Source organism: Anarhichas minor, unplaced genomic scaffold (genome assembly GCF_050575085.1).
Source record: "Anarhichas minor isolate MPS153535 unplaced genomic scaffold, ASM5057508v1 ptg000043l, whole genome shotgun sequence".
Taxonomy (NCBI): Eukaryota; Metazoa; Chordata; class Actinopteri; order Perciformes; family Anarhichadidae; genus Anarhichas; species Anarhichas minor.
This window is the reverse complement of record NW_027466489.1, coordinates 2,982,886-2,997,494: the sequence shown is the minus strand read 5'-3', so window position 1 is coordinate 2,997,494 and position 14,609 is coordinate 2,982,886. Positions and strand designations below refer to the sequence as shown.

The window sequence follows — 14,609 nt, the reverse complement described above, 5'->3', positions numbered from 1 at the left end:
GTTTTAAATTCCTCTTACTATATGCAAAGCAAGAAACTTTAAAAAAGGTTAACCAAAATGCACAAAGGAGAGTCTGTGAAGCTCCTGGAGACCGTCAGCAGAACTTTTACCGGTTTCTTGCAGCCGATTTTGGCCTTTGATGAGAAGGGAAAAGATGGAATGAAGGCATGGCACGGTACAAACAGACGTTGATGCTGTTCAGATGGAGCTGGGTGTGCAAGATGATCAGGAAATACTGGAATGGGAGTCTACTGAGAAACATAGTGTGCTGGCATATAAGGGTGTGGGTAATAAAGAGGCATTTGAGCCGTAGGCTTTGGAGTGGTAGCTGCACTGGTTGATGTGGTGGTGACGGGAGTTTTTTGTCTATGAGAGGGATACTTAGGAGGATATAACACAGGGATGTGGTAGGTCTGCGGATGACCATGATATGGTTTGGGCTGCTGGATTATGGCCCAAAGAGCTTGAGGTTGACCTTGTGGAGGCTGCAGGTGTTGTGAGAATGGCAAGAAAGGATATTGAGGGGGCATCGGAAACTGTGGCTGCTGGGGAACATAAAGCTTCCCATGATGCTTAGTGGTGGAGGCCGGTGTGGTTAACAAAGCCTTTGTGCTGGTGGCAGGAGAAGGAGGAGGAGGAGTTGTTGGATGGAAAATTCCAGGTACCATGGGAAATTGTGGGAAAAAAGTTCATGGATACCCCGGCATCTGAGGTAGTTGGGCCGGGGGTGCAGCAGTGTTTTTATTAGCAGTAGATTGTGGGCCGGGAAACAGATGGTGATGAGAGAACTATGGATACTGTGGCAAAGATGGGAATGCGGGGTGCTGAGCTGCAGGTGCCTCTTGGTTTTCAGTGTTGGGAGTCTGTAGCATCACCCGAGGGAAGCTGTGGATGTTGTGGCAACTGCGCCACTCTACCTGTGGTAAGGGCAGGATTGTGTGAGTGGGCCCGGGAAACACTGGGTGTTGAGAAAAACATTGGGAACTGGGGGTACTGCCTCATCAATAAAGCCGGGACCCCCATTGACTCTGACACTTACATCCCTAGGACAATTTCTTACAGTTACACACCCTTGCACATCTTTTTTTCTCTTACTTGACGCTTTAATAACATATCTCTTATTGGTTTGTTTACCATATTTTATTTTAAATTTTCCTATCTACTATTTTTTTAATTATGTCTTATACTATTGCACTGTGTTTATTGTTATGCACCAATTACCAAGCTAAATTATGTGTATCTGATTCTGATTCTGAAGAAACTGTTTAGGATACTGCTGGACCTAGTATCGACGCATAGTTGTTATAGGCTCAATGTCCAGTAATGAAAGGCATGAGACTGAGAGCTCAACATCCGCCAACAGAAGAGAGAGTAAATACTTCTCATCCTGCAAGGAAACAAACTGAGCGAATCAAAAGCATGTGTACATATCAGCTTCCCTTTATAACCACAAGAGGGCCCACCCTACCTTGATCTTTCTGCACAAGCCTATATTGTAGGGTGCAATGAGGGTCAGTCCTCCAGAGAGCACTTTGATAGCAAATCTGCAACTGCTACAGGCCGATAAAGGAGACTTCCACTTGTCAGATACGGCAACAGTTTTAATAACGGATGAGAAAATGATTCTAAAGCAGTTTTTTGAAGCTAATAAAATGCCAATATGTTAAGTCACTGACCCTTAACTTAACACCAAATTTCACCACCATCCCAGAGAGGAAGCCGTAAACAAGGAGGTGGTAACAAAGCATGGCAAGACATTGTCAATGGTGCCCCCCCATAAACGCAGCAGCAGTATATAATCACTACCCTGCAGTGTGGAGGGACAAACAGGCTCAATCAAATCTAAGAAGTTCCATCAGTCAAAAAGTTGATTATTTACAGAGTTATGAAGATTAGCCAAAGACAAAGTTGGAAAAGGGCTTTAGGAATATTATGTTTTGGGGAAATATCAACATGTCAGTGCAGTTTGACTTCAGCCGTGTTTCTTTCTAACTGTTTCATAGATCCATGAGATATTGTGAATATTGACATAGGAAATTAGCCTTACCTGCTGGGTGACATGGCAGCCCTGGTAAGGGGCAGCAAAGCCATATCTCTGCGGGACCTCTTCACAGAGAAGCCAATGGGCATTTGAGACAAAGGATTAAGAGGTCCTTCATCTGTTTGACATTACAAAAGAAAGTTTTAACAGTTTATTGTGTATTGGACAAAATACCAAACTCCTTGTATTTATAAAACCAACCACTATCCACAAGAAAGTGAGGAGCTCTGACCCTTCAGAGTCATCAAGTTGTCACTACATTGCACCGATGGATCCATGTGCTTCAGTTTTGCAATCATCCAATCGTGCAACACTGAAAAAAGGCACAAATTCAGTTTGGTGATTGAGAAATCCAAACACACCAGACAGCCATAATAAACTGTGACGTCGCTCATTCAGAACTGATTCATGACTCATGTTTAATGAAGGATCTGGAGGCGTTTTTGAACAGTTGTCTCAATATTTTGACAAGTCTCGATACAAGGACACATATGCAGGCTACGAGTTAGTGACATGATACATCCGACATCCACGATACATCCGAATAATCATTGACACACTCCTCTACAGCTCCACTAGTCTTCAAAAACGGCACATCGTCCTTAAAGACAAGGCCACTTACTATTGTTTTTAGTTTTTTTGCACATGTTAAATCAGATAACCTAAGTCTTGGTATTCACAGAGTCGCAATAGCTTTTATTGCTAACAGGCAAGAAGCAGTTCATATTTTCCATGTTCGGTTTAAGCCAATGAAGCACAAATGTTCATTTCTTAGCATTCAGAGATGAATGTGGCAGTTTGCATGTTACAAATATTTAATCAAAGCCTACAAACGGAGGCCTTTGCACAATAACAGCTTCTTTATCAACAGCTTGTCTGTAATTATGTTGTAGGGAAGTTAGAGTCACCGTGACCACAAAGTACAACATATGATTTCTCCAAGGCATGAGTACATATGGCATGTTTTTGCTCATCAGTCTGGTGCGAGCAACCCAAACTTCAATTAGACTACGACATAAGCGAAGCGATTTATTAGACTGAGCCACCAAAAAGTTGTTCTTTAGATGGATCAGAACAATAACCCAGTCTTTCTGAGTTTTTGAGTGGATTTCATTAAAAAAAGTTCGGCTAAAAAGGCAGTTGAGACTACTTTTTAAAAAACACATTTAAATCAAATTGAGTTATAATAAGGCTTCTGTTGGTAAACAGCACAAATCAAGCATTAGAGCAATATAAATGCAATTCTCAATGTTTCAATGCAGCATTTCGGCACATGGCTTTTATTACTTTATTTAATACACAATGAACACAATCATATTCATTGTTTGCAGAGGAAAATAATGCAGCTTTCAAATATCATCAAAGGTTGAGCCAAACAAATGCTCACATGACTTTAATCAGTGAAGTTACGACACTAATCGGATACAAGCCGGAGAGAGGTGTTGACTGGGATGATAGAAATGTTACACTGGCCTCTCCTGCATACACACTGGCATATAGAACAAGCATTATTAATCTCTTGTGAAATGCTCATAATATCCACTGGGAACCATTTCAACACACTTGTGGATAAAACACATCAACATTCAAATATTTCAGAGGACCCAACGAAAGTCAAATTGCAATGAACTTGAATCAAGTCAATTTTAGGCCAACACAAGCAGTTTTTGTTTAGATGAGACCATGTCTTGCGAGAGTGTTACTGTCCACATTATGTGACTGTGTCATTTCCTTTGGCATAAGCGACAGCTCAGAGGTCTGTGACATCACCTTCAGACCAGTCATGCTGATGCATCACTGCTGAGAGAGTTAAATCTGTCCTTCTGATGTGCAGCAGCTGGAGACCCAACACTACCATTACAATCACTAGCGACACTGGGTGACTGCTTTAGCTCTTTAGATGCAGAAATAGACTCTGTATCCAACTTCCACCAGTAGCCTACATGAGCTGGAGGTAAAGTTATTGTACCACCATTTCCATCAGTGGTGTCTGCACCCATAGCGCACACTGCTGTTACTCGCTTTGCATGCTTCTCAATCCCCTGTGAAGGAACCCACTGAGGTACAGAAGACCTGAGAAGTGGATGTAGATGAGAGAAAGACTTGCCGAAGATTCCCATGCTGAATGGGAGACCCCAGCATATAGGGAGAGGGTCTGTAGCAACAGAGGGAGAGCTACAAGTAATGGACTACAATGCGATAAAGCCAGCCCTCCAACCACCCATGGGTGCTGCAGCTTTAGTGGGAAAAGTAACAATTTCAACCCTCTGAGAGTGACCAGAGCGAGGGAAACCTGTGCCCACAGAAGGAGCTGCAGAGGAACATTATGGAGTGCTGCCAGAGTAGCACGAGAGAGGATCTGACGGGTGCCATGAGGATCAAGCAGAAGGAGGACACCACGCAGACTACCACTCAGGATCAGGAGAGTGTTTGCCAAAATCAGGGCGTCACAGAGGGGGTGGGGAACACCTGCCAGTCCCATAACAGCCAGGGCTGTGCCATCAATACGAAAAGGCTGGCATATCCAAATACATGTAGTTCCCAGGCAAATGCCAGTGTGTGGCTCATGTCATCCCAGAGCAGACTGGTGCCATTAGAGTTTGTGAGAACACAGGGATCTCTGGGTCCTGCATTGTTTTGGACAGGGAGTACAGGGCTGTCCAAACCTGAAAATGAGAGACAGTAAGAGGGAGGAAGAGGAAAAGTTCTGTTTTTGATGCTGGAGAAATCAATGTGGAAACATACAGTATATTTTGATTTAATTGTGTATTTTACTATGTAGCTAATGGAGAGTATGTTTATACTACATTTGATGACTGAAGAAAAAAGAACTGACAATATTTTGTAAGGCCTTATCATTATATCCACTTAAATCAAATTGATTAGGAATCATATCATCTTAATTAACTAAATGAATCTTATTATATGTAAACACAATTATATTGACTTATCATCCAGAAAATCAGCATTTACTATGGACGTATGACTGCCCTTCAATTGTTCTGAGATCATGCGTACACTGGAGAGAGTGTGTCTTGTAATTAAAGTATTAGCTTTGTCAGCTCCTTGGTCTTGAGGCCCTGAGTGGTGCAGAGTAAGAACTGGTCTTAATGTGATTCCAGACCAAGAAGGGTTTTCATTGCTGGCACGCTCAGACTCCTTTGGCATGATGAGTGATGCTGTACTGTCAACAGTATGTCCACTGCCCTCCACAGAGTAACTGTTGCTCTCTGAATGGAAGATCAATTCACTGGCCAAGATGTCCGGGGCGTTCGTGTTTCTGCCTGTGGTTCGAGTTACTCGCACTGAATCAGAGTTGTCCAGCGATTAAGTTTGAACAAAACGCCCAAGTGAAGAAAGGGACACAGTAAGCGTAACAAAGAGCAAAGATGAACGCCCCATTTTTCACATTTAGTCCAAATCCCCAAATCTGTAGAACAAAGAAGACAGAAATGAACAGTCAGGCACATCGGACTGACATTCTATAGATTACATTAATGTAACTATTGCACTTCAAAATAGACCCTTATTATATATCAATGGGATGTAGTATTTTTACAGTACACTGTTTTATATGCAAATGAGTTGATAGTAGAAAGACTTTAAAGAGGTGAAGAGTCACACGAATTCCCAGATAATGAATCTTGCGTTTCAATCCTATAAAGAACATCATTCTCCTGTGTAATCCAGTGGGTTTGCATACTCCACAACATCTATGGATGGTTTGTCTCAGCTAAAATACAACCCAGCTTGGCAAAAACATGGAACTTCACAGCATGAACCAGTCTGATCAGTCTGTGAGCTTTTGGTCACAAATGTCAGGTTGCCATCAATGATATGCACATCCCACAGGACATGAAATAAAAATCATACATGACTGAAATGATGCATGATATTGCATCATATGATTATACGCAGCATGACATAAACATTTCTTACAAGTGACAAGATTTCCCAAATACAACCTCAGGTGAACGTTATTTCTGTTGAACCACAAGTTTAAGAAATGCCTTGTGTCCTGACTTACTGTTGAGAAAGTGTACTAGTTCATACAAAAGTGCACAAATACAAAAGCATTAAAAAAGCTTTACACGCAAGGTAGCCTCTAAAACAAGCGGACGATTGTCCAACTACTCGACATTACCAAAACACAATAGCCCATTGCCGAAATAATCTGTCCTTTAAACTAAACAAAAGATATTTTTAAATGCTCAATAAAACCAGATAAGTCAGATGTACCTGTGATTCATTTTGCCCTTCTTCCTTCTAGTGCGTCATGGGTAGCACTCCACCTCTAGATGCAGTGGAGTCTGATTTCTGATGTGGTACATAAAGAGCATCACAGTGAGGATTGAACCCACGATCGTGCTCACAGCCATCAAGCTGACGTCTTATTTTATTACTGCACCGGCTGGTTACTTGGCAGTCTCCCATCCTGATGTCACCTGGGAAAAAAATACCAGGGCCAATTCTGGGTTGGGGGGGGGGGAGGGGAATGCATTAATGAGCATATTCTGAGGGGTCATTGTTTTCACATATGTAGATTTAAAAAAGAAACATTTTGTGTAAATGATTGACTATTAATAAAAGGCCCACAAACCTTACCTACCGTTGCACAGCTGTGTTAAGATAAATCCCTTTTCTAAAGGATTACATTAAGTAACACAAAGTCACATGAAGTGATAATGTGAAGCCAACTAGACACGTGCACTCCAGCATTGTTTCATGTCAACTCTTTGGCTTAATAACTTGAAACGTATGAATATGCGAGGGACAAACTCGTGACATATGGAGAGTAGGCCAGATGTGATGCATGCTGTACGTTACAATAACATGCAAAATAACTCTAAGTCACAGTCGCCACTTAGATCAATGTTAATATGTTTTCACCGCTTCCACCAGAGAGCCCCTGCAGTCTGCAGTGAGTGTGGGAATTAACTCTTCGCTATCCAGTGTGTAGAGGGCATAGCCTATGCATACAGTACATCTGTGTTGGTCCACCTTAAGACGGGCAAGAGGCAGTTTGTTGTGGGGAGAACTGTGGGAGGCCCTCAGCAGCACATGCCTGGCTCTTTAAGGCAGACTGGGGAAGTTAGATTTTGTTAAAGGTACATGCATTCTAATGTTTACCATCAACAGAACAACCCTGGAAAGCATTTTAACACTGCTGCAGTAGGGATATTTTCATGTGTCAATTCTAAATGACTCAACCTGGAACTTGGTTTTCAGAGTCTTGTTGTACAGAGTCAAAAAATATGGTGATAAGGGAGGTAGTCTGACAAAATAAGATCCATTTAGTTGCATCTTTCTGAGCTTTCACAGGTCAAGTCATTTCACAGGCATTGTGGCATATAGAGATCATCGTGAGGCCAATGCACAACAGAACTCGGTGTCAATTTGGTTTTCATTTTAGAGAAAAATCACTCAATAAATGATTTCATTCAGATTTAATATCCAACTATATCTGTCTAGCTATCTATCTGGCTTTCTATATGTCCTCTTCTATTATCCCCCCCACTCTGTTTTTAAGTGCCAAACAATAAAGGTAACATATAATAGTGAATGGTCAGGTAATATTCTATGGCTCTAAATCACCCAATAATTGTATTGGGGATTTTTAATTTAACAAACAAATTAGGAAATATGATGAAGCATCATTATCCAAGCCTACAGCTTGCCTGTAACCCTGTGGCAGCATGGCTCGTCTAAATGCCATGATGCCACCTCTCAGAATGGGAACTCTAGCTAACAGGACACAGCGGCAGGCCGTCACTGGCTGAGCAGTCTGGAGAGGAGTCGCGTTATTTTTGGGGCCTAACTTCCGTCATTTTATATCTCCCGGGATAAACACAGTGGAGGTTTTCGCATGTGTCGCTGTGAACGTGTAGGTTGTAGTAATACCACTCGGAGTTCAAATGGATTCATAAATATGTGCTTTGCTGGAGCTGTGAAACTTGTTTTTCCACCGTTGCGTGCCTGAAACAAGCAGACGTCAGACCTCGCCCGCTCGCTGCTGCTGTTACTTTTTTTTTATCGCAATCTAATCACCGCATTGTTTGCGGGATTATACCGCCGCTACACGCGCTATGTAGTTAAGTGAACGGTGTGGTGACGGTAGCCGTTAGACGTTTATCGGGATTTTAGTTTTAAACACCGTGCCTTGGCGGAAAGGAGAGGATTTCGTTTTATTTAAGGTAGCATGACAGGATCCAGAGCCATCGAGCTAGCTAGCTAACGTTAGCACGACTATTAGCTAGCTTTATTTTACGTGCAATGAATGGACTGCTGCTTTAACGTGTTTAAATGTGCTACCAGCTAATGTTGATTGCTTAATTTACAATGATTAGATATCACAATGGCTTTCGGTGGTGTTAAATACAGTTAACAGTTGCTAGCAAGCAAACTATCCATATGGGCTGTGTCCAAACAGTGCCTCGCTAACATCGTGAAGCTAACGTGCTAACCACTAGCTGTAACGTTGACACCATTATTATACAGTCAGGACACAAAGTCGGGCAACTATTTTGTTCGTGCCCTATACACATTTAACCAGAATCGTCGATGATATTATAACAATTTAAAATGTAACTAAATCCGTGACTGTAATGCCTAACTAGAAAAAGTTGAAGCGTAGCTCAGTTATTGTATTACAAACCAACATGCATTTTGTCCCGTGCACTATGAGACTAACGTCCACATATTTAACCAACAGAGATTTAAATACAGACAGCCAATTATGTAATGCCTATATATTTCGAGTCTCCCTCTGCATATTCTTCACTATATATCTGTGTTTTCAATGCATTGTAAATGTGAGCAGTTTAATTACATTCTCAAATGTTGTAAAATGAATCTTTCTAGGTCAATTGAGGATGAATGAGCAGGACAGTGGGGTGGTTTCCTTTGATGAGTATGTACGGCAGAAAGCCCGCACAGTCCCTCAGCACAGGATGAAGGAGTTCCTGGAGTCTCTCGCCAAGGGCCCAGAGGTGCTGCAGGAGTTCAGCCAGCAGGGAGGGGCCGACACCACCACAGCCATGGTGTACCAGCAGCAGGATACCAGCTGTGTGTACACAGACAGCACGGAAGTGGCTGGCTCTCTCTTAGAGCTAGCTGGTCCGGTAAGACCTAGTCCCCTTTTTTTTTATATTACTGATTTTCTTCCCTGTGGTGCAATCTGCTGCACTTCATATATGTGCATGCTTTATGACCGGTACAGGTGACCTCGGCAGAGATTTCACCTCATCTGTCTGTGCATCAAGAGTCTGAACAGCAGCTTCAGGTGCAGGTTAGTTTATATGCCAATGTCACTTCTTATATTATGTCATACTGTGTTTTAATGGCACAAGACAAATGGGGTCCTGCAGGGCCCAGAAACACTGTCACGACTCACTGCCAAGAGGAAAACAAATAAGAAGGCAGTGTGGTGTTTTGAGTCTTTAAGTTAAAGTTAAGTTAGTGAAGTAACTTTGCTCTCTTAACTCTGATACTTTCACCTTTTTATGTAAGGTGCCTCGTTAATCCATTCAGTAAAACATTTACTTTATTCCTTCATTTTGTTCTGGTTATTAGCCTCCATGCTTCCTACTGGTTGTTAGGAGGCATGTGGCTACACATTAAAGTGGGATCAATCATTCGCCTTCTCGCTACTGCTGCACTTGTGACTGTCACTCTGTCCTTCATTTTTTGTATGTATAACTTAAGCCAATCATGGAAAATTCCACAATTGACAATTACTCTATTTTGGAATTTCACTACAACAAAAACATACAGTTGTGTAACTTTTTCTGTGGAGAACAAACCGTTTCTTTGGTTAAATTCAATAAAACTGCGACACATAGACTGTGTCACCTGCTAATTATTGATAGCTTTTGTAGTAGAGTAGCTTCAACATTCCCATCAGAAATGTCATCAATTTGAAGATACTCACTTTACCATTAGAAAAGAGAACTTCACAGTGTATTAAGCCATTAGCCATTTATTGATTTGACTGCTGACTGGCCTGTTTTATTTTTCCAACTCTCCCTCTGTGCCAGGTTCAGATTCAGGAACAGCAAGGCCAAACAGTTGGCCAGGTTCTTCAGGTGGCCTCCCCCTCTCAGCAGGACCTGCAGGGAATCTCAACAGCCCACTTTGTCCAGCAGGGAGAGCTCACAGAGGAGCAGCAGCAGCAGGTACAGGATTTATTCACACAGTCACCCATATCAAGTGCATCCATGTGATGCCGGCTTGTTGACTGTGTCATCCGTGTGCCACAGATTCAGGCGCAGCTGGTTGCAGCTGTAGCTGGAGGACAACAAATCCAGTTGTCAAGCGGACAGCAAATCCAGTTACAAGGAACGCAGCATATTCAGCTGCCAGGCGGCCAGCAAATTCAACTTGAGGCGGGCCAACATATTCAGCTCCAGGGTGGCCAGCAGATTCAACTACATGATGGCCAGCAAATTCAGCTCCAGGGGGGCCAACAGATTCAGCTCCAGGGTGGCCAGCAAATACAGCTTCCTGGTGGCCAACATATTCAGCTCCAGGGTGGCCAGCAAATTCAGCTCCAGGGTGGCCAGCAAATTCAGCTCCAGGGTGGCCAGCAAATTCAGCTCCAGGGTGGCCAACAGATTCAGCTACAGGGTGGCCAACAGATTCAGCTACCTGGTGGCCAACAGATTCAGCTCCAGGGTGGCCAGCAAATTCAGCTTCCTGGAGGCCAACACATTCAGCTACAGAGTGGCCAGCAGATTCAGCTTCCTGGTGGCCAACACATTCAGCTCCAGGGTGGCCAGCAAATTCAGCTTCCAGGTGGCCAACACATTCAGCTACAGAGTGGCCAGCAGATTCAGCTTCCAGGTGGCCAACACATTCAGCTCCAAGATGGCCAACAGATCCAGATTCAGACCATAGAGGCCATGTCTCATTCGCAGCAACAGGACTCTCCCAGGGAGGCAGAGAGGAGGTCCGGCACGGTCTCAACTGTCCTCCAACCTGCCAAGAAGCGTAAGGTGGATGTCCCTCTGGCTGTATCGTACCAGGGCCAACAGGTGGCCACAGTTCTAGCCATCCCTCAAGGGCAGCAGCAAAGCTACGTGTCCCTACGACCAGATTTGCTCACTGTTGACAGCGCACAACTGTACAGCACAACAGGAACAATCACAGGTCCCACAGGTGAGACCTGGACCATCCCTGTGTACTCCACTCCACAGCAGCAGGGGGTAACTCACATTGCCATCCCACAGGACACGTACAACACAATGCAAGTCACCACTACCAACGGGAAGGACAAAATGTCCCCCAATTCCTCATCAAGGTCCACAGATGTGCAGTCGGCCTCCAGTGGGACACAGGAAGAAATCGTACAGACCCTGTTCCCAGCTCAGTTCATGAACGGGAACATTCACATCCCTGTGGCAGTGCAGACTGTGGGCGGGACATACAACACTACACAGTCGGTGCACATATGGGACCCAAATCAACAGCAGAGCCAAGTAGAAGAGGGACAAGAGCAGCAGCTCCATCTGCAGGTTTGAATTGACCTTTTCATTAACTGATATGTCCGATGCTGTAAATAAGCAATCTTATAATATTTATTATGCTGGGATGAGGATGAAAAACACGGTAGACATGTATCGTTAAAGTCAGGAACTACTTCAATACCTTGAAATAGCCCTGGTGTCCGTTTGACTCACATGTGATTTTTTACACCCGTCTTGAAAAATCACCTGTAAATAATTTTACGTAATCATACAATTATCTAGCTCAATTATCATCATCATGTGATTACAAAGGTGCATTTCCTCCTTGCTGCCCCCCCCCCCACACAAAGCATTAACTGACGTTTTTACTTTGGTGTCCTGCAGGGCCACATGGAGACAGAGGGTCAGGCTGAACCGCCTACAGAGATTATGGTTCCCATCTGCCTGAAGCCGGAGGAAGGCCTGGAGGTCTGGCGTCTTTGGGTGAAGCGAAAAAACACGGAGCTAAACAAGCAGGAAAAGACCAAGCTTGCGCCCATAGGACGTAAGTCAACTACCAGTTATTTGAACACGCATCCTTATTTGACATTTTTCAAACGACACCGATGACTTAAACTTTCAGTATGTTTTGATTCCCAATGTATTCACTGTTAATATTGTTGTTAATCACTTTTATTCGGCTTAAAATTGAGCATGTTTCCATTAATGGCACTAACGCAAACATTGCCTCCGCTCCTCTCTCTGTGGTAGGTCGTCAGCCGCTGCGTTATCAAGAAGACTTGGTGTCCAGCGCAGTAGCTGAGCTCAACCTGGGTCTCTCTCTGATGACGCAGGAGGCACGAGGATCAGACGAAGAGCAATTCACATCCGATGTTCTATATTATGTTTTTTTGTGTATACAAAAGGTCAGTATCCCAATGCTCAACGATGTATGATGCCAGAAGGCTGTCTCATTTGAGATTTAACCCCAATTTATTCATTTTTTTCCAGTATCTCTTTGAAAATGGACGCGTGGATGATATTTTCTCCGATCCGTATTACACACGTTTTTGTGGGTGCTTACACAAAATCCTGGATGGTTGGAAACCCAGTGTCCATCCTTTAGGTGGGAGAGACTCAACATTTATAGTTTCTTTAATTTGTTTTATAGAAAGAATTGCTCATTGTGTGTTCTCATCTCAGGTTATGTCATCCCAAGTCACGTGACAGAGGAGATGCTGTGGGAGTGCAAACAGCTTGGTGCACATTCACCAGCCACATTGCTCACAACTCTAATGTATTTCAACACTAAGTGAGTAACCTCGTGTCGGCACCGAATGACCCGAATCTCTTCCCTTCAATGACACAGACGTGTGTTTGAGATGTAATTGCTGTGTGTGGTTTATCACAGGCATTTCCACCTGACAACACCTGAACAGCACATGAAAGTAGCTTTCTCCAAGGTCCTAAGACACACGAAGAAGAACCCCGCTAACGCCAAGGACAAAGCAACCAGCATCCGCCTTCTCAAAGGACAAGGTCCAAACAGCGCCGGACAGAAAGGTGCTCAAAACAGTAAGCCACTCGTGTAAATCTTGTTGTGAGTCACAACCTTTTGACAACAGAAGTTGCTGTTGCTGAACTGTTGTTGTGTCTGTTTCAGGAACCGATGACATGTATGAAGAGCAGATCGAGGATCCTGAGAATCCCCTTCGCTGCCCCATTAAACTCTATGACTTTTATCTCTTCAAATGGTGAGCGACTCGATCACATAAATCCCGTGTTACTGGATCATTCTTCAGTGTAAATATATTGGGGGGGGAAAAAAACTAAACTCCCTTTTCTTTATTGAACCGCTCTTTTCCAGTCCTCAAAGCGTTAAGGGACGTAATGACGCATACTACATGACTCCAGAGCCCGTCGTCGCACCGAACAGCCCGATGTGGTACTCATCTCAGCCCCTCACGACTCAGCAAGTGGAGCACGTGCTGGCCCGCATCATCGTGGTCCGAGAGATCCAGGAGATCATCGCCATCGGTCCGGACATCATGAGCTAAATTTGAGAAGACTGACTGGACTCGTGGGAACTTGGTCTCCTGTCACTGATTGTTGACTATGCAGTATCCATCCTGATTCTATAAACCCCAATGACCATCATCTCAAATCAAAGGGATCAATCATTATCTCTCTCTGAGGACTGCGTCACAACGGCAAAGATATTTCTGTTTCTGTTTTCCGCTGATTGGTTGGACCGTTCTGTCTCTTGACTACCTTTGTAAGCCATTGCCTCTGTAACCTTTAAACTGGCAAGTAAGGGAGACGTTGGTCTCACGCCTGCTGGACTATGATTGCCCTCCTGTCCTCTGAGCTCTGCAGAGATGGTACATTTTCTTTCTGTAAAGGTATCAAAACAATATGAGGATATTTAACCTTTCTCTACTTAACCTCACAGACCATTTACCAAATAGTCTCTTCAAAGTCCAACTACACGACATCTTAATGGACATTTACAGGGACCACTTCTCACAACTTTTATTTTTTGTTTTTTGTATACTGACTGCATTTTGGATCATGTATTGATACGTTCAAAGCTGAAGAACTTGTGCCTGTTTTAAAAATTTACGTCATAATTTACGCTTGTGGATCATTGAGTGAGTTGATCCTCAGATATTCACGCGGTCAAAGTGCTATATTGTAGTCATTCAGGATATTGGCAACATATTTTTCTCAGGTCAAAGCTAGTGATTTGAACACCCTTCAAGGATTTTTGCCAACCTATTCCTGTATGTATGTATAGAAGGTTATTAAACAGGACATACAGATGGAAACGCCTTTGTTTAGCTAACACAGTGTTAATCCTTGTATCAAAAGTCATGACAAATCAAAATTGAAGAGTTTTTAGCGCCAAGCTGTCTGTGGAAATGCAACTCTGAACTGTGAAATAAGGATTAGTTTGGAGCCTTTTCAGGAATGACTTGTCACACCAACATTATCCAAACCCTCTTGGTGCCTCCCATGAGATGACTACATTTGAATTTGGATTACTACATTAACAAAAATAATAACTATAGATACAGTTTTGCTTCCCTTTTCTTTTTTTATTACTAAAAATGAGTTGTATGGCA

At 43.2% G+C, this 14,609-nt stretch overlaps 1 pseudogene; it reads left to right on the top strand.

The window, feature by feature from the left end:
- Window positions 1-14,609, top strand: part of LOC142970761 (transcriptional regulator QRICH1-like) — a 15,566-nt pseudogene extending 957 nt beyond the window's left edge.